Source organism: Sus scrofa, chromosome 8 (genome assembly GCF_054392235.1).
Source record: "Sus scrofa isolate SSC_HxYL_T2T_F1_AM1 chromosome 8, Sscrofa_HxYL_maternal_Yorkshire_Landrace_v2.0, whole genome shotgun sequence".
Taxonomy (NCBI): Eukaryota; Metazoa; Chordata; class Mammalia; order Artiodactyla; family Suidae; genus Sus; species Sus scrofa.
The window spans coordinates 21,809,877-21,829,877 of NC_139390.1; the positions used below are offsets into that span (position 1 = coordinate 21,809,877).

At 35.9% G+C, this 20,001-nt stretch overlaps 1 long non-coding RNA gene across 1 annotated transcript in view; it reads left to right on the top strand.

Moving 5' to 3' along the window:
• LOC110262070 (uncharacterized) overlaps positions 1 to 20,001 on the top strand; it is a 1,266,882-nt gene that overhangs the window by 830,977 nt on the left and 415,904 nt on the right. The gene's annotated exons all lie outside the window — the stretch shown is intronic.

Consider the following 20,001-nt stretch of genomic DNA (forward strand, 5'->3'; position numbering starts at 1 on the left):
TGACTACCAGTATGGTAGGTGGCAGGCTAGACTTCTAGCCGATTCAGTTTATGGACCCATGATATAAATAATTCTTGACTCATAAGCAGAAATGAAAATTATTGGTTGGCCCCATCCTTTGCCATGGAATAAATGTGTTTGCACCCACCTGGGTAATTTATATTTCTTCACTCAAAACGGGTCGGTAATTGTGAACATCAAGAATCTAAGGCCGAGTGTCCTAGCAAAAGCTGAGTGAGCACTGAAAAACGACTTACTGATGTACAGAGTAGCTTCTTCAATTCAGACCTATAAGTTCTTCCATTTTATGAGTAGTAAATTGACATAACTTTCAGGTGATAGCTGTGATTTCTCCACAATTGTTCATTTTTGCACTTTCAAATGATAAAAGCTCACTCCTTCCAGTTGTATGCTTCCAGTGCATCTGTAGTAAAACAGGGAGGTGATGTTCAGAGTAAACAGTGTTTATGGATCTAAAAAACTCTTTGAACTGTAAAGTATAAAAAATAGGTATTATGATCTAGTGATGAAAGTATCAAGTGCTGGGCTTCCTCAAAGGGATCCAGGACACAGAATTTATTAAGGACTAAACTAAAGGGCAGAGACAAATAGAATGTTTGGCAGGGTAGGCTAATAATAGCTAACTCCGTCCGTAATAGAGTGTCTTCTGCTAATTTCCTCCTCTCTCTCTATAGTTCCATCCTCTCTCTACCTACTCTTCACTGTCCCCCACCCTCCACTTCAACAAAGAATCTTAGTAGTTTCATTCAAAATGATTTGCTGACCTCACTGTCATCATCATTGTCATCACTAACAGCAAAAACACCAGAATGACTGTCAGCATCAGTATGGTGTTAAAAATCTCTTAAGAATTGTGAAAAGAATAAAACTGTGTAGCCTTTTGTTCCTGCCTTCCAGGTGCTTATACTTTAGATGGCTATACAATGATAAGTATGAAATGTATAGCTCCAGCCCACACCGGCTCTCTATATTCCAACTCTAATATGTATTTGCCTATTTAGCAGTTCTACTTGGCGTCTTAAAATGCAATTCAGACTATACAGAGACAGAATCAAACTCTAAATCCCTTTCTAGCCCTCATTCCTATTATCTTCTAGTTTCCCTTGCAAATAAAAAACCTCCCAATCCAAGCCAGTGCCCAGTTCCAGAACCTTGGGCAATCCTTAATGTCTCTATTTTCACTATAATACACGTTGAATCAATCAGGAACTATTACATCCATTAGTTTGCATCCATCTAATTCCCTCTATCTCTACTACCGTTATCCTAGACCAAGTCAACATCATCTCCTGGCCAGACTCCCTGCATTCATTCCTTAACTACTAAAAATAACACTTAAAAAAATCTTTCCTGACTAAAACTTTTCAAGAAATAGCCGTTACACGTAAAATGAAATCCAAGCTCTTGACCTTGCTTTATGAATACTGTATGTCCTGACTCCTCTTTCCATCTCTAAATCCATGCCTTGGTAGCCTCTCCATATATCTTAAGAGAGTCTAGCCATGCTGACTTCCTTTTTTATATCTGAATCTTATGAAGCTCATTCTTACCTCGATGACTTTGCACTTGCTCTCATTTCCTTTGTTTGGAATGCATTTATCCCAAAATCATCGTGTTGGGCTCTTTCTCCTCCCACAATTGTGAACTCCGATACTTCTTCAATAAGACATGTGCTCCTGACCTCCACCTTCCTGTCTAAAGCTTATCTGCCCCCCAATACACACACACACCCCACCCCATCAGGCATTGCAATGTGTAATTATCTTTTTATATGTTTGTTTACTCTTTATTATAGGCTGTTTTACTAGATTGTGGGCTCCATGGAAAGAGGGAACTTGTCTCTCTTATTCAATGCTATATTCCCACAACAAAGAAGTATGCAACAAATAAGAAAAACAGAAACTGAATAATATTAATGTGGGAGATCATTCTGTTGTCAATAAACATATGTTTAAGGACTTACATATCAAAATGACTTTCATATTAGATAAAAAATTCTTTATGTAAATACCTTAAACTATGCAAATATCCACGGATTAGAGTATATCCCCTCTGATGTCAGCATTTGTTTTGTTTTCACAATATGTGATCCACCCGTAATTTCAATCGAGAGGGCTTCAGAAGCAGCATAACCAGCCAATAGGGAAAAAAAAGCACTGTAATAAAACAGATCTGGGCCTAATCCTGGTTTTATGCCTTCTTTTTAACCATGAGTAAATTATTTCATCTCTTAAAAAAATTGTTTTGCCTAAATTACTCCTTTGTAAAATATGCACATCATATTTGCATTGTAGGATATTTTATTGTGCGTTTTTTCTTGCCTTGATATACCAGATTCAAAAAAAAAAAAAAAAAAGAAACTCTCAGGGTGATTTTATCTTCTCACTTCCCTTTTCCAAGAAAAGTCATTCTTTCAAGCACCTCAGAGAGACTTGTTGGAGGGTGTGAAAGGAGGATTAAAATTTTCTTTGTACCTTGAAAGCCTCATAAGACAACCCTCCAATTAGATGCTTTGGAGGAAGAAGTGAGTCCAATATCAAAATACCAGTTCAGGGTGAACAGAATATTCAGGCCTTTTTTGGCAACAGTAATGAATATATTTTTCACAAAATGATGAGTTTCTAATTTGCACTTATACACCAGACGGGAGATGGGAGATTGCAGACTTTTTGCCCTAAGCTACTTGCCTTGCAAACAGAATCAATGACCCATTGTGAAAGAGTCCACAGTCAGGGAGTAGGGTGTCTGAGGCGACATTTGGTTGTTTGCCCTGCAAAATATGAAATATTGTCTGACGGTATACAGAGAAGGAGTTCAACAGTGTTTTGCAACCAAAGTTTATCAAGGATGGTGACCACCATGGACCAAGACCCAGGCTCAGTTCTCGTTCTTTTAAGACACATGTAATTTCATGCAATTGGAGAAAGAGTTCAATAATGGCTAATACTGGACTTCTCATCAAGCCTGGTGAATGGAAACTGAACTGGACGTTTTAGTAACATTAAGAAAATAAAACTGAATAAAATAGAATCTTCAATTAGCTAAGTCAGTGAAAATAATTCTCAGTTCTTAATCTGTGCCAGGCACCATACTAAACATAGAGGGATCATTGTACAACTATAAATGTAATAAAATTCATTGAGTAATTTAAAAAATTTAAAAAAATAAACATAGAGGGATCAATGGGATATAATAAAGAAAAACATAAATAAGCACTGTCCTTATGAAATTTATAAGTTAATAATAATTCCTCAAATTTACTTTTATCCAGTGTTTCTAATTCCCCAAATCCCAAATTCATTATCCTATATTTATTTAATCAATCATCAATGGTTTTTCTACCTAATATTTTTTAACAATTACTTAGGTAACTTTTCTCAGTCAATTTAAATCTGTCACTTAGATTTCAAGATTCTCCATTAGGCATCTTTTAATTTCACTCCTTTTTGTTTTATCCTGATCATAACTCTAGTAAAGAACTGGTTTCCATGCTCAGTGTTTTCATTCTAGTTTAAAGCAGTTTTGTGATATGCTTCGTTAATTTATGCCCTTCATAAAAATTTATTTCAATCTGCCAACATTTATCAATCATTTACTCAGAACAATCCAGTATGTAAGATTCTCTGCGGGACCCAATCTTCATTTTTTCAGTGATTTTTAATTGATTGGTTTCAGGCATCGAAATAGAATAAATATGCTAAATATGCCAAATAGCTGTAGATTGTTGCAGTAATGGCCACAAATGCTCTCAACCATCCTCCAGCTACACCTTAGGAGACCTTTCCCACACCAGTTCTGGGCTTTACAAGTGACTTTGTTGGATCCATAGAACTGTAGCAAAATTGATGAAAGCAGAAATTTGAAAAGAGATTTCTTATTGGTATTGTGGACCAGGCCAAATCAGATTTGTGCAGTATGAGAGGCCATAGAGAGTCAAACTTAGGGCTCCTAGAAACAAGACGTGCCTTCAGAAACAAGCCAAGATCAGCTGAGCTTGGCCCATTTCAGCAGAACTGCCTTGCTGGGTCCAGGCTAACTTGCTAATTCTCTGAACTCTGAACTGAATAAATGTTATTTTCTTAAACCATTAAATTTTGAGGCAATTTATTATGTGACTGGTATGGAAATCAAGAATATAAGTATGTAGATAACACTATACGATGCTAGCATCATAGAGTCCTTGTGGAAATTACTACAATTGCTTCAAGTATAACCTGATATAGTTTAGATTAAAATAAAACACTTTTAATATTTTCATGCATGATTTTTCCCTAAAATAAAGTCTGAATAATTTTTTTATAAATTTAATATTTTATGGCCTTGAAATATTTTTCAGATTTGAATGACATTTTCAGAAAGAGTTGTTTTTCATTATTTGTCTTCATACTCTTTAAATAAGAAGTAGGCATTACAAGCAATGTTTAAATAGTTTATAGTGTCTTTAATATTTAAGATAGATCTTTCCCAGGACTCTATGTTAAGTTATGTGTATGTGCTTTTTAATGCAGTTGGGAGGAGTTTGAAAAAACTTAGAAATAAATCTTAGGATGCCTTCAGTTCTTTTATCTTCCAAATACATCCCAAATACCACTCATATCTTGGAACTCCTGTTTCACTTTTCTGTTTTAGGTACAAGCAAAATTATAGTCCTTTAATAACTTCCCTTGTCTCTTGAAAATTTACTAAAATATGTGAGAAACTAAAGTAACTCTGTCAATAAATTGAGAGCAAAATTTTGCATCTTGGTGAGTTTGACTCTTCCAAGTGTACATGCAGCATATTAAAAAATGCAATCATAATAAATGGCTATCTATTTGGAATCAAATGCTATATTTTAGGATAGCTTTAAAATAAAATCCTAGTTTCCTTGATTTCTGAAATAAATTTTCTTAAAGTTATTCAGTAGTGGTATCCAATTTATACACAATAATGTTGTAAAGTTTGTTTTTGAGAATTAATTTCAAACAATAAGTAACCTTTCACTTAAAGGATAAACACGTTCCAAAACACTGCCAATCTAATGTTTTAATTAACTGTAACTCATTGTTATTGCAAGCCCTTTGGCTGTCTGCCAGAATTTTTAAATTCTGTATCAGTTTTCATGGCACTCTATTATGAAAATCTTGTGTGTTCAAGCAATTGCTTTGCTTTTACTATCCTGATTTTCTGAGAATTTTTCTTAAACTTGAATTCAGTAAACAAAAATACACTTTAAAACATTTTTATAAAAATAGTTTGAATTCATAACATTGAATATGAGGTATTAATCATGATACTGGGTAATGCTAAATATGCCGAGTAGAGTCCTATAGGATTTTTTCAGTAATATATCCTCCTTGGAAAGGTGCAAAGAGTTTTCTTTTACAGCAAGTCAGATAAGCTATATTCTCTTGAATTATAATTTCTTAGAAAAAAAAGTTTTAGTGTATCTCTTCACATCATAATCTATAAAAGCTATTGGTAAGAAATTAATTATAGAGATTGTGTTTGTAGGAAGAGTTCAAAACTACTACTCTTCCCTGTGGTAGATTTAGTTTAGAAGATTAGTCACAATGCATATGCTAATGCATTTATATGTAAAATATTCCATTTATTGGTAGGCTTTTCTCTCTTTGGCCATAAAAGTAACAATGACATTTAAGTATTACCTGCCAAGGAGTGCACTAAGTGCTTTATACCTTTTATTTACCCAATAAATGTATTAACTTGGTGCTCTCATATATACATTTTATACCTTGGTGCTCAGGGTAGCAAAGCTAATACTGTTTGGATCAGGAGTCAAACCTTGGTTGTCTAACACAAGAGTCATACTCTTTCTCCAAGTGGACTTTTAGAGATGCATTTAAATATTCATTCAAAATTTTTCTGTAGAGTCAGACCACTTGCAGTGGATGTATACTGCTACAGATGTTAAACTGCCCTTGACTTTAGATGATATATAGAGACAGGGGGAAAAAGGACAAAGAGCAGATAGGTAGGGTATGCTTTTGTCAGTTGTTAAAGCAAAGTAGACATTTTTTTCTTTTTAATTGGCTTGGCAGAAGAATGGGTGTAAGGGCTGAATGCTTAATTTCCCTAAATTGTTCATCAAACTTGGTAGAGTCAATCTGTCCTGTATCTAGGTGGGTCATTTAAGGCAAAAGAATTGTTATATGTTGTTACTCATTTTATAAAAGAATCAAATATTCCAAGAGTAGGAGAGTACATAATTTAGTTCATTTCGTAAGAGAAGATTAGGAGGTAGGATCCATGAGCATTTCAGGACTAAGAGAGCTAAGACACAAATTGATTTCTTTACTGGTAAGGCTTTTTAAAATAGGATTTTGGAAGCTTTTTTGGAATATGATGGTGATGATGATTAGAAAGATAAAATTAGAGAAAGGAAGACATTTCACAGATGGGGCAAAAACTATCACACAGTAGATTTGGGTGGAGGATTACTCTATGTGATGCTTTGAAATGCAGCCTGTTTTTAGTTTTATGTTATAATAAAGCTGAAAGTCATTGTCTAGCTGTAATTAAAAGTGTATCTCAAGAAAATTAACACAGCGATGTAAGTCAAGTAACTTTTATAATATTACTATTATATCAACCGCAATTATTAATATGGAGAAAACTTTCAAAAGAGGCTGAACTATAAAGAGAAATCTTGTTTTTGTTTTCATATAATGATCTGAACAAGTTCTTTTTGTAATTTAAGTATAAATAAAAGCTATAAAACCCCTTCAGAATGTTCCTCCAAAATCCATTCTTTATAGCCAGTTATTGTGCAAAGAATCAGTTTTCTAGCTCAAAATATCTATGGATATACTGTGGATTACTTTTAGTCAATTCTAACTCATGTTATTTTTGAGAACGTAAAGAAAGTTTATTGTGTGATAAAATTGGAAATCACAAGATGTGTATTATGTCAGAAAGTGATGGCAGATAAATGTCTGATAAGAATATCTATTATAAAGAGAGATGAAACTGAAACATAATAGACAAGAGGCATTTTAAGAAAATAAATTACATCTTATTCCACATCCTCATATTCTTCCTCTTTGCCATAGATATTATATGCTCTCTTTCTGTTCATAAAATGTTATTTAATGCAGTATAAAGGTTCACATTTACTATTCCATATTCTTTTGCATCATAGCACACTATTAACTGAGGACTGCCTCGTGCTAGGAGAGCATGTTCATTGAATTTTGCAAGCAATTTCATTTTCTTTCAGAGATGTGCAAAAAGAAGACAAAGATTTAGAGAGCCTTATTTGTCATGAGTTTGCTTGTCACTGATAAAGATGACACCATGTAGGAGTTACTGCAGATTATACATCATGACCTACTTTGTGATTCCAATTTAACTCTTAGGGTGAGCAGGTCAGCTCTTATCAGTTTCAAACTGATAAGATTCGTTAGTGGTTAACGAATCCAACTTAGGACCTAAGTCAGTTTCAAACTGATGAGATGGGCGGGTAGTTATAATTCCAGAAATACACGGTTGGGAAATTATTGAATTTATAACTAAGCATCTGGATTCAGTCCCCCATCACTAATTTTGGTAGTGTTAGATAACCTTCCAGGTTCGGCTTTTTTGTCTTTGTTGTTGTTTTTCCATCCTGACCCCTTAAGACTGGCATAGGTTCCTTTAACAGATTTTCATAATGCCTTGCGCTTACCTAACCTAAGATTTGTCAGACTGTACTGTTGTTGCCTGTATTCTTGTCCGTCTCCCCTACTAGATGAAAGTTCTTGGAGGGGCTTTGTGGCAATTGTAAAATAAAGCAAGGAGGGAGTGGAAGATAGGAAGAAGGGGCAATGAAAATATGAATATAGAGAAAAGAATCAAAGCCTATTCCTTAAAATATGTAAAGAAAAGGAGCAGGCGACTTTTGGTGAGAAAAAAAAAACAAAACTATTATTAATCATTTGTACACAAGTGCTTATGCAGAATAAGTGTTCAAAGAAAGAAATATGCAATGCTGATAAATGAAAGCAGCTATAATGAAAAATGGAGTTGGTGATGGCTGATTGCTCACACAAAAATGATGATGATGGTGGTGGTGATGATGAAAATGAAGAAATTTAAATAATAACTTTTGAATTTAGTAATTTTCTCTATCAGTAAATGATTTCTGCAAGTTCCAAAGCCTCTTTCATCTTTTAAAAATATATTGTAAAATGTGAGGTATAGTAACTCAGTTCATAGTAGAAGATCTTGAAGAATAAAACGCTTATGTTTTTGATTGTTTTAAAGTAGTCCTGGAGTTCCTGTCGTGGCTCAGTGGTTAACGAATCCAACTAGGAACCATGAAGTTGCAGGTTCTATCCATGGCCTCACTCAGTGGGTTAAGGATCCAATGTTGCCATGAGCTGTGGTGTAGGTCGAAGACACGGCTTGGATCCTGTGCTGCTGTGGCTCTGGCATCAGCCGGCGGCTACAGCTCCAATTAGACCCCTAGCCTGGGAACCTCCATATGTTGTGGGTGCGACCCTAGAAAAGATAAATAGATAGATAAATAAATAAATAAATAAATAAAGCGGTCCAACATACTTTACAGAAAGATAGATGTAGAAGGTTATTGAATTCAAAATCAAAAATAAAACATTTCAACAGTCTTAAAAATGTTAGAACCCGGGGAAAGCACTCTTTCTACATATCCACATATCTGATTAACATACCTTTATACATATGTGTGTGTGTGTGTGTGTGTGTGTGTGTGTATGCACTTTAAGCAAATATATATCAATGATGTCTTTCCTCTTCATTTGAATAAGAGCAGTAATTCTGTAGACAAGTTCTCAAGGCCACCAACTAAACATAATGAGGGGGAAAGTTACTACGATCTTGCCAATGAGAATGTCAAAACCTGCTCCTAGAAGATGTTACTATGCCATCAGGAAAGTGCTGTGAAAGACTCCGCTGATTCTTTTCCTAGCTTATAGCAGAGAAGGCCTTGTAATACTTGGGTAATGACAGTGAAAATCAGGAAATTTTAAAATGCATGTAGAGTCTCTTAAAAGATGTTTCCTTTCTCTCCTTTTTCATCATTTTCTTGTAATCCATATCTTAGAAGAATTTGCAAACTAGTTAGCTTTTCCTATAGGTTTAAAGACAAAAATAAGTCTTCACGAGGTCAACTCTATGTAACAAACACAAACATGCTCATATCTTTCACCATCTAACAAAATAGTATTTTTGTATCAACAGACTTTCATTATTACTTTTTATGAAAGTAGTTTCTTAAATGTGCATACTTTTTTTAAAGTAAGAAACCTTTTCCACTTGTATCATTTGGGACGGGAATCTTAAACATCACTTTTCTAGTAAGATCACAGTCACCTAAAGATCAGCAGCATCTTTTGTTCTCGACTTTCAAAACAATTCAGGTCCACAATTCTTCTGATGTCTTGGCTGAAATTGTTTTTTATTTTTCTGAAGTAGATAAGAAAACATCTGAAGTGACCTCAATATGCTCTCATCTTTGAGGAAAAATTCATTTGCATCATGACAAATTTTTCTGAGGCCAGAGAAATTCAATAAAGAAAAATATAAATTGTTTAGCCTTCTTAACCTGATAGATATACAAATATGAGTCAAGAGGAAGCAGTGCAATATAAGCGTTAACAGCACAGAGTGTGTGATGCCACACTTTGAATATGATTCCTGACTCCACCACTAGTAGCTGTGTGATCTGAAGCAAGTTGCTTAGCTTTTCTCTGCCTCATTCCCAGAGTTGTTATGAACATTAAGTAACTTAGATGACAATATTTGGGGCAGTCACTGGCACATAAGCTCTCTGTGTTCGCTGTTACTTTAAATACAGAAATTTTTATTATACAGTATTAATAATGGACCATTTAAAAAACTTTTAGTGGTGAGCAGAATTTGGGTGGCTGAATAAAGTATTTGCTCCTTTTCATTCTTCCCCTCATCCCCTCTGCTTAATAGGAAATATCAATTGAAAGTTAATGGATACTAAATCTATTTTGTAATGGTTTGTCTCTCTGAAATCACGTCTTACTATGACCCCTCAGCAACTGATCAGACAGACTTAGAAATTTTAATGAATTTTTATTTCTGTGCTAGATTTTAAAATACTAATATTTCACTTTGTTTACATGGAGAGTTTGGGGGGATATAAAGCAAAGAATTTTCTTATGGATTTCTATTCAGTTAGTATGAAGTATTTAATTTAATAGTAATAAAATAAGTTCAAGTTTGTGTATATAGACATGCTTGTATATAAGGCACTCCTAAGACTGTTACAAGTACAGTTAAGTTGTTATAAATCACTCCCCAAATGCCTCATTCCTCAGAGGGAGGAATTTTTCTCCGTGTAAATTGCTCTTTGCTCACGATTTGGAATTCCCAAAGAAGACTACTCTAGGATCCAGCCAGAGAAGGTCACACCCATTAATCATGGATTTCCAATCCAAACTCTCAGGAGATAAGATCATCTAACTTGGGAAGAAAATTGCACTACAACTAATGATTTCCAGTTAATATTTTCCTCCAACTTCTATAGCATACAAAGCCCAGACAAGACCCAAAGAACAAACCCTTTGACAATGAAAGTGAGAGATGAATTGAAGGAGATGAAAGGATGGAATTGGGGAGAAGGAGGTCAAGTACACCTTAAATGGTTCATTTAAGCAACTTTCTTTTCTTTTCTTGTATCTTCTATGGCAGCTAACCTCTGTAATCCTTAATTGTATTGAGATAATTTTCTGTTATTTTTAACTCTTTAATAATGTCATCAGCACAGTGAGCCTTTTGTATCTTCAGATTCTTCATCCTTGGATATAGAGGCCAACTGTTCCACTCTATTTTATATAAGGGACTTGAGGATTAGCTAATTTTATAGTTTTACTTATCTGAAACAATAAATTTTTATTTATCTGAAACAATTAACACATATGTTTCCTTTCAGTTAATTCTAAACCATATTAATCCCTTGACTTCTAAAATATCCTCAGAACAAATACTAAGTAGCAGATTCCACATCATGCTACTTCCTCTTTAAGTCAACCAATCAACCTACTCTACTGTATTAGGAATAAGGCTCTCAGTGAAGTCCTTTGAACTTGGGATGTACTAAAGGGAGCTCACTTCACTAAAAGCACATCTTTGCAAATGTGCATGAAAGTCTAGTATTCTAAAGACTCCACAGATATTAAGTTCTTACAAAATTCTTACTGTGGGAGTTCCTGTCATGGCTCAGCAGAAATGAATTTGACTGGTATCCATGAGGACGCAGATTTGATCCCTGGCCTCATTCAGTGGGTTAAGAGTCCAGCGTTATTGTGAACTGTGGTGTAGGTTGAAGACATGGCTCTAATCTGGCATGGCTGTGGCTGTGGCTGTGGCATAGGCCAGCGGCTACAGCTCCCATTCAACCCCTAGCCTGGGGACTCCATATGCTGCAGGTGCGGCCCTAAAAAGACCCCCCCCCAAAAAAAGAAAGAAATGTTTGAAGTGAGTATTCAGGAAAGGAGAATGGGAGTAAGACATGGGAAAGTTGGGACAAGTGTTATTAGGCGGTTTCCTTTTCAAGTATCCAGTCTAATCTTACATTTAAATCTGTTACCCACTGCTGTGATCTGAATATATTCCTCCCAAATTCATATATTGACCCCCCAACCCCCAAAGTTGATGGTATTAGGAAATGGGGCCTTTGGGAGGTGATTAGGCCATGAAGGTGGAGCCCTTGTGAATGGGGTTAGTGTTCTTCTCAAAGATGCTCCGTAGAATTCTCTAGCCCTTTACATCATGTGCAGACATGAGGATTGGCAATCTGTGAGCCAGGAGGGGCCCCTCACCAGAAGCTGACCATGCGGCACCCTGACTTTGAAATTCCACTGCTCCAGAATGGAGGGAAATCAATTCTGTTGTTTATGAGCTCCCCAGTCTGTAGTACTTTGTTACAGCATCTTGAAAAGTCTAAGATACCCATTATTACAATATACTAACTACACAAATATGTATTGACACATTTCGTTCATGCATTCATTCAGCAAATATTTCGTATTATAATATCCCAGAGATACAGTGGTAAGCACAACAAACAAAATATCTGCCCCCATAGAGCTCATATACAAGAGAAGAAAAAAAATGTTTGTGATACCTGAAATTAGCAAGAGTATGAAGATTAAAACAATAAACTATATATATCAACCTAAGACATAATAGAATTTATTTTCTGGAATGGTTTAGAGTAATAATAATACCAATGATAATAATAAGCAACTAGTAAAAAAAAATTGTTAAAGGTTCCTACTGTATAAGATTATACCCCTCTTTCCTCCTCTCTGATCATCCTCAAGTACTTAGAGCAGTTCAGATTGCTAGGGTAGGACAAAGAGGAAACAGTAAATTCATCCTACAAACTGGGTGCCTTTCTAAATCTATCAGAGATTGGGTTAACCATCTCTGTTTGCTCTGGAGGCATGATTGTTTTTACTGCCCTCCTGAGCCTCATTTGTACAAATTGTATCCTTTTCAAGAGCTCCCAGCCAAGTGGGTAGGAGTGGCAGCTGAAATCCAGCAGCAGGCTTGCTTGGCAAACATGATCATCAGCAGCCTGGAAGAAGGGAGTCTGTTGTAATTGATGGTCAAAGAGGGAACTCCTTTTTCTTTGTCTGTCTGCCTAGACAAGTCTCCTGTTAGTTAAGTATCTGTTTAGACTGTGCACTTTTTTCTAACACAGTCCCTGCTGGTAACCATGCTAACCCTGTCACCTTCTCTTTCAGACACTTGCATGATATTCCCAACATCTTTATCCCCACTTGAGTGCTGTCCTATGAGTTGAATTCTTCAATAAACCCTCCTGGGAGTCAATGTTTAAATTACTGTCCACATATATGTGTATGTTCTTGATATGGCTCCTATTTACTTGTTCACATGCATATGTTTGTTTCCCCTAACAAAGCAGTGGGCTTAAAAGTAGGAAATGGGAGTTCCGTAATGGCTCAACAGAAATGAATTTGACTAGCATCCATGAGGATGCAGGTTCGATCCCTAGCCTGTTCAGTGGGTTAAGGATCCGGCATTGCCGTGAGCTGTGGTATAGGTCGCAGACATGGCTCCGATCTCTCGTTGCTGTGGCTGTGGTGTAAGCTGGCAGCTACAGCTCCGAATTGACCCCCAGCCTGGGAACATCCCTTTGCCGCAAAAGTGGCCATAAAAAGAAAAAAAAAAATGGAGGCAATGATATAGTGAAGTTAGAAGGATGAGGAAATTATTGTCATGGACTGGAATCTAGACTAAATCATAATCTTCCACATCTCTACTTACACACTCAGATCAGTGTGAAAAGAAAAGTTATAGATCCTGAGTAACCAAATTACCATTATAAACATGGTGGACTTTTAATCAACTAATACACTTACTGGCTGAAGAGGCTTCTTTCCTGAAATTATAGCAAAAATAATATATCAACTCCTCTGTCTGTTGTTTGTATAAGTGAGATATTGAATAGGAGATTCTTAGCAAGGTGCCTGGCAGGTACTGTTCAAAGAAATGACCTATTTTTAAACTGCTATATACAGACATTGTCATGGTGGGGAAAAAAATGTTCTTACAGCTAGACAATGATAGGCTGAGTAATTTGTCACCCCAGCCCTCAGTTTACAGATCCTAAAATTAAGGGATGCACTCAAATGCTTAGGTCCTTTTTCCAAACTACTTCTGTCTTACAGTAGTAAATAGTAGGCATGAGAAAGAAAATAAAGTTCAACACCAGCAAAAAAGTAATCAGGATTTTTACTGGCTGAACGACTGTCTAAAAAGATTTTAAACTGAAAGTATAAAAGTAAAGCCTATTAAAAGATAAACTGAGGAATGTTAAAAGTTGTAAGAATTTATTTGAGCAAAACCCATTCCAGCTGAGTAGCACCAAATGGGCAGTGGTCAGGAAGGCTCCACAGATAGAAACTGGTTGGGAAGAAACTTTTATAGAAAAAAGCTGAAGTGAAGTAAGAAAATTATTGATTGGCTATAGCTTAAAGCCTAGTTGGCTATTTGTGATGGGTTGTACTTAGGTTTCAATTTCACAACCGTGAGGTATTTTCAAGCTTAGATTTATCCCACACAGCTTTTTTCTTTTTGTCCCTGAACAATGGCATGTGGCCCAAGGATCAGATCTGAGCTGCAGTTGTGACCAACCCTGCAGTTGCAACAACACCTGATCCTCTAACCCACTGTGTTGGCCAGGTATCTAACCTGTATCAAATTCAGCAGATCCCCTTGCACCACAGCAGGAGCTCCCAAGCTTTGATTTTGATTTCCTCCTGCAGGTCACCATGACATTAGAGCCACTTCAGTCCAATGCCCTCCTTGTTTAATTGCTTTAACAAGCTTTTATTAAGGAACAGTGAGAAATGTACTTTTATAAAATAATCACTTTAAAAGAAAGCAGGAGTTCCCATCCTGGCTCAGCAGAAAGTAATATCCATGACTAGTATCCACGAGGACGCAGGTTCTATTTCTGGCCTTGCTCAGTGGGTTAAGGATCTGGCGTTGCTGTGGTATAGGCTGGCAGCTGCAGCTCCGATTGGAGCCCTAGCCTGGGAACTTCCATGTGATGCAGGTGTGGCCCTAAAATAAATAAATAAATAAATAAATAAATAAATGGGATGAGGCTGCCCATGTCAATCACCAGGTGAAATGAAGATCACCTAGAAGTTATGATTGATCTTAATTTTAAAATATAACTCATATTGGAGTTCCCATTGTCTCAGCGGTAACGAAACTGATTAGTATCAGTGAGGATGCAGGTTTGATCCCTGGCACTGGTCAGTGGGTTAAGGATCCAGTGAGCTGTGGTTTAGGTCACAGGTGCAGTTGGGATCTGGCCTTGCTGTGGCTGTGGCGTAGGCCAGCGGCAATAGCTCTGATGCTCCTCCTAGCCTGGGAACTTCCATGTGCCAAGGATGCGGCCCTCAAAAGCAAAATAAATAAATAAAATCAAATATAAGTCATATGGGGTATACATTGAACATTTTAAAATTAAAGGAGTCCTGGACAATCTATGCTCACATAGATTAAATGCCCTTGTCATGAATTTTAGAAGAAATCCTGAACAACACTTGGGGTGGGTGACTTGCCACCATGAGGATTAGCATTGTTATTTTTACTTGTGTCATCAGTAGTAAAATGGACACACCTTAGTGAATCCGACTTACTTGAATCGCATTGAAATGAATTTTGAAAGCTGTCCCCTAAAATTCCCCTGCCTGTTTTCTTTTCCCCTTACTCCTTAATCCCTAGAAAGCTCTGCACATCATTATTCATGTGTAAAGGACAGAGAGATGGGATTGCATGGGAGAGAGGACATTGTGACTGCCTCTAAATGTCTTCTTTTGCATACCTAAAATCTGTTTTGACCCACATCTCTTGGAATCATCTAGAGGATAATTGAAATGTTTTAGAAACACCTCCCTGTCTCAAGTTGCAAAGGCTTTATTACTTCAGCAGTACTCCTTTTGGCTACAGCACATCTAAAACGTGCATTGGAGAAATCTGTTAGTGTTTGCAAAATCCATCCCGCTAAATTGTTTCTTTAAATAAAATCAAAGTCAGCAAAAATATGATTCTACAGCTGCTGTTTCACAGTGAGTTCCACTCCTTAAGAGGCTTGAAGAATTCTGAGCTTTTAAAGGAGAATCTACCTCTGTTTGGTTAATGATTCCTTTCTTTCATATTCACAATGGGGAAAAAAAAAGAAACCTAGTTTTTACAAATCTTTGACTTTCTTTGAAGTTGATGACACTGAAAAAAAAAAGGAAAGCAGTGTTCCTGTCTGGGATATCTATAAAGTCAAGACCTAATTTTTTGCATGGAATTTATGTGAATATTATACTCAGCTTTTAAAAAATGTGGTCAGCACTAAGTCTTTGGTTTATTATAAATTGGTTTCCACATGAAATGCTTTATATAGTATAATAAATTGATTGCCACTGTATATTGGTTTGTGTTTATAATATATTGGATTGACTGCATAATAAATCTCTCTTTTCAGCAATTACTTTTATTGGTGAGCGTAAATTATACTGGTTTCATGGTGAGCCAAAATGTTTTGTTTATAAATTATACTGTCTTTGGTCAAGTGATATTGAGTTTAACATTTAATTTGAAAATTGAGGAAATACACACACACAGGTACAAATATTGTATCTTCTGTGACAATTACATCATGTTTTGAAGATAGCAATAGTTATTCTAAAGTCTCATATTAAAATTGAAGTGATTTTAATATATTATATAAATACTTTCATACCCTATTCCGGTTTGTGTTTCATATTTGGTATCAAACTGCACTGAATGTATTTTATTGTTATTCTGAATCTTATCAAGGCATGTAGCATATGAAAAATCACATTTCAGTCCAGCATAAGGAAGAACATTCTAAGAACTATAGCTTTGCAAAAATGATAGGAATTTCCTCAACTTTGGAGGTAATAATCTTTGATGCAAAATAGCTATGTTTGATAATAACATGATATTGTATAATATTTCAAATTCTTACACTTGTTAAAAGTTTGGCTTAGGGGGCATTTTAAGTCCTTTAAAATGTGAAAATTCTATCATTTTTCTGCAGTTTGTACAATTTTTTAATTTCTAAATATCACTACGTGCTTAATTATTTCAACCAACAGTAATTAAGCAATTGTTTTGTGCCTACTTTATTGGATATTACAGATGTAGAATATTTCCATTGTTGGAGAAAGTCCCATTGGATATCATTCATTAAAAACAAGGAATTCTAGCAGTAGATTTGTTCCATTAGTCACCCTAAATTCTAAGTCCGTATAACACAAATTGCTTTTTCTGTGGGAGAACTGTTCCATGGCATGCTACATCAAGCATTAGATTATTTTTTGGGGGGGTAATATAATAATGGAATTAAAAATAACTATGCTACCCAAGTTAAATAGTTTTATTAGAGCAGGACTCCAGAGAGCCCTAATAAATTAAAGGTGTTTGAACATTGTGGCTCTTTGAGAGGAGGTATATTATACAGTGTTCCCTAGACTTATATAACTATGGGAGTGGCACGTCTTTTTATCTTATGAAGGGTCTCTTTTAGAATAGCATCTGTGGAGTATGTTATTTTAACAACTATTAAAGAGAGAATTTTCGAGTTCCCATTGTGGCTCAGTAGTTGAAGAACCCGACTAGTATCCATGAGGATGCTGGTTTGATCCCTGTCCTCGCTCAGTGGGTTAAGGATCCAGCATTACCATCCCAAGCTGTGGTGTTGGTCACAGAAGTGGTGTTTGCTGTGGCCATGGTATAGGCCAGCAGCTGCAGCTCCAGTTTGACCCCTACCACGGAAACTTCACATGCTAGAGGCATGGCCCTAAAAATAAATAAATAAATAATAAATAAATAAATAAATAAACAGAATTTTTTTATATTTTGGAAAATATTTTCATCAAGACAAATGAACATTTTAGGTGAAAATTTTTATATTTTATAAAGTTCTTTATTGCATTAATGGAGATCCTCCTAACTACTATACGGTTTAGTAGATACCTATTATCAGATTAGAAAATGAATGGCATCAAATTGAAACTAACTTATCCCGATGTACTACTGTTCATTAAATAAATAGACTGTATTTGTTACTGAAGTATGTCTGACTTACTATTACCTTAATTTCAGGTGTATAGCATAGTGATCAGTGTTTTTATAGATTTATCCATAGACTGTACTTCTAATGGAGTATAAAGATTTATTTCAATTTACAGAATCAATAGAAAGAAGTATACATTACTTACACATCTCTAATTAATGCTTCTCTCTTTCTTCCTAAATTTTCCTCACAGGTTACTTCCTCATGAAATCTTTAACTTTTTTTCACGTAATAGCTTAAATATTCTGTTGCTCTCAACAGCTAATATGTACAGAAAATTTTGCTGTGTTTTAGGCAATGCACTAGTCTTTTTGTGGTATTGTACTTTATCATCACAATAGTCATTATAAAATTAAATGCCCTTACCATTTTATGTATGGTTAATCTGGTAGTTGAAATGTGTATATATAGTGTGTGTGTGTGTGTATACATATATATATATAGAGAGAGAGAGAGAGAGTCAGTGGCAGTTATTTATTTATTTTATTTCTTTTCTTTTTTTTAAGGGCCGCAATCTCGGCATATGGAAGTTCCCAGGTTAGGGGTCCAATTGGAGCTATAGCTGCCAGCCCACACCACAGCCACAGCAATGCCAGATCTGAGCTACCTCTTTGACCTATACCATAGCTCATGGCAGTGCCCGATCCCTGACCCACTGAGTGAGGCCAGGGATTGAACCCACTTCCTCATGGACACTAGCAGGATTTGTTTCCTCTGAGCCATGACGGAGCTCCCAGTTAAGGGCTTTGTATCCAGATCTTTTTGACTGCATGCTCTTTCCAGACTTCAATAGTGCCTCAAGTCTTACATAATTATTTCTTTTTTGTGAACACATTTTTATTTGGCTGGAGGACCTATTTCGAATTATTTCAAAGTTTACATCGCATTTTATTAGTCCTATGGACACTTCATTCTTTGAAGCTTTGTGCCCCAAAAGCATGATCATCATCCTCCTTTTTAACCTTTTTCATGCTGTTCAACCAGATGTGTAAAACTCCAAGTCCTGGCCTTGCTGGACTCATGCTCCCCTCTCTCCATCTCAAAGCCTGCAGCTCTTTTCTTAATGCACCACTCCAACCTCCACGTAGGTCTCCCCCTTCCACTGTTGAAAGACTTCCCAACTACATTAGACCTACTGGGATGATCTAAGATCATTTTTACAATAAGGTTAGTTAACTAGCAACTTTCATTCCGTGTGCAATCTTCATTCTCTTAACATAGTAACAGGTTCCAGAAATTTGAAGATGTACATCTTTAGGGGGCCATTATTCTGCCTAATGTAGGCTAGAATGTGTGTGTGTGTGTGTGTGTGTGTGTGTGTGTGCGTGCGCACACGCATGTTTTATCTTTTTACTCTTGAATAAAATGTCTAGAATTTGCTGTATCTATTTAGTCTGCTTCCTTTCCTATTGTAGTTAACAGTTCTGGACAAGCCTGGAAAACCTGAACATATGCCATATTTTTCCTTTCTTGAGGTTTAAAAACTAGATTAGTGACAGAGAATGTATAATCCGTGAGTCATTTACTTTCCATCTGACTTTGTAATGTGTCCATGGTGTGATTGCATAGGGAATACTTATTTAAAAGCCTCACATTGCTAGTCCTTAGTTATGCCTCAATATTAATGTATGGAAAATGCAACATCTATTTTCTCCGTGGAATGCTTCTAGTTGATAAATTAGGTAATCAAAGTTGTGAGAGTACTTTCCTCAAGAGGCAAAATAAGTCATTCTTATTTTGAAAGAAAAATATTTTACATGCATATTTATTTACAACAAACTAGAATTTGGCAAAGATGTGTAGTCTTTGCTCTCATTTTTCAAGCCCTTTTGGGAAATGTGTTAAAATGTGCTAATGTAACTGAGATAAGCTGGATTCTACATTTGCGGAGTCCCTTTTACAGTATGTTCCTGGGTTAGAATTGGCCGGGAGAATATAGACAAGATTAAGGGATGGAAGCTAAAGAGTGGACCTTGATTTTAGGAATTTATTTCTAGTGATTCTGGGAAATAGATGTTTTGCCGGGAGGTTTCTGACGGTAGCCTTTGTTGTGGACATTGAGGAAGATCCTAATATTCTCTTGAACCCAAACACTCAGCTTCTTACTGCTTTATTCTGTGGAAAAGATTTTGGTGATTGAAAGCTGAGCACAAGCTGGGCAGGAAAGAAGAACTTATCTGTCCAGTTCTGCCATATATTATTCTTTAAAAATCACTCGGAAGGTTCTAACACATCCTTATACTGTTCTTGGCCTTATCCCTTTTGAAACTGGAGCATCTTAATGGACAAATAATATCTAATAGTAAATACCTGAGTCTTCAACAAGTATTCAAGATTTGTTTTCTTAGTCGAAT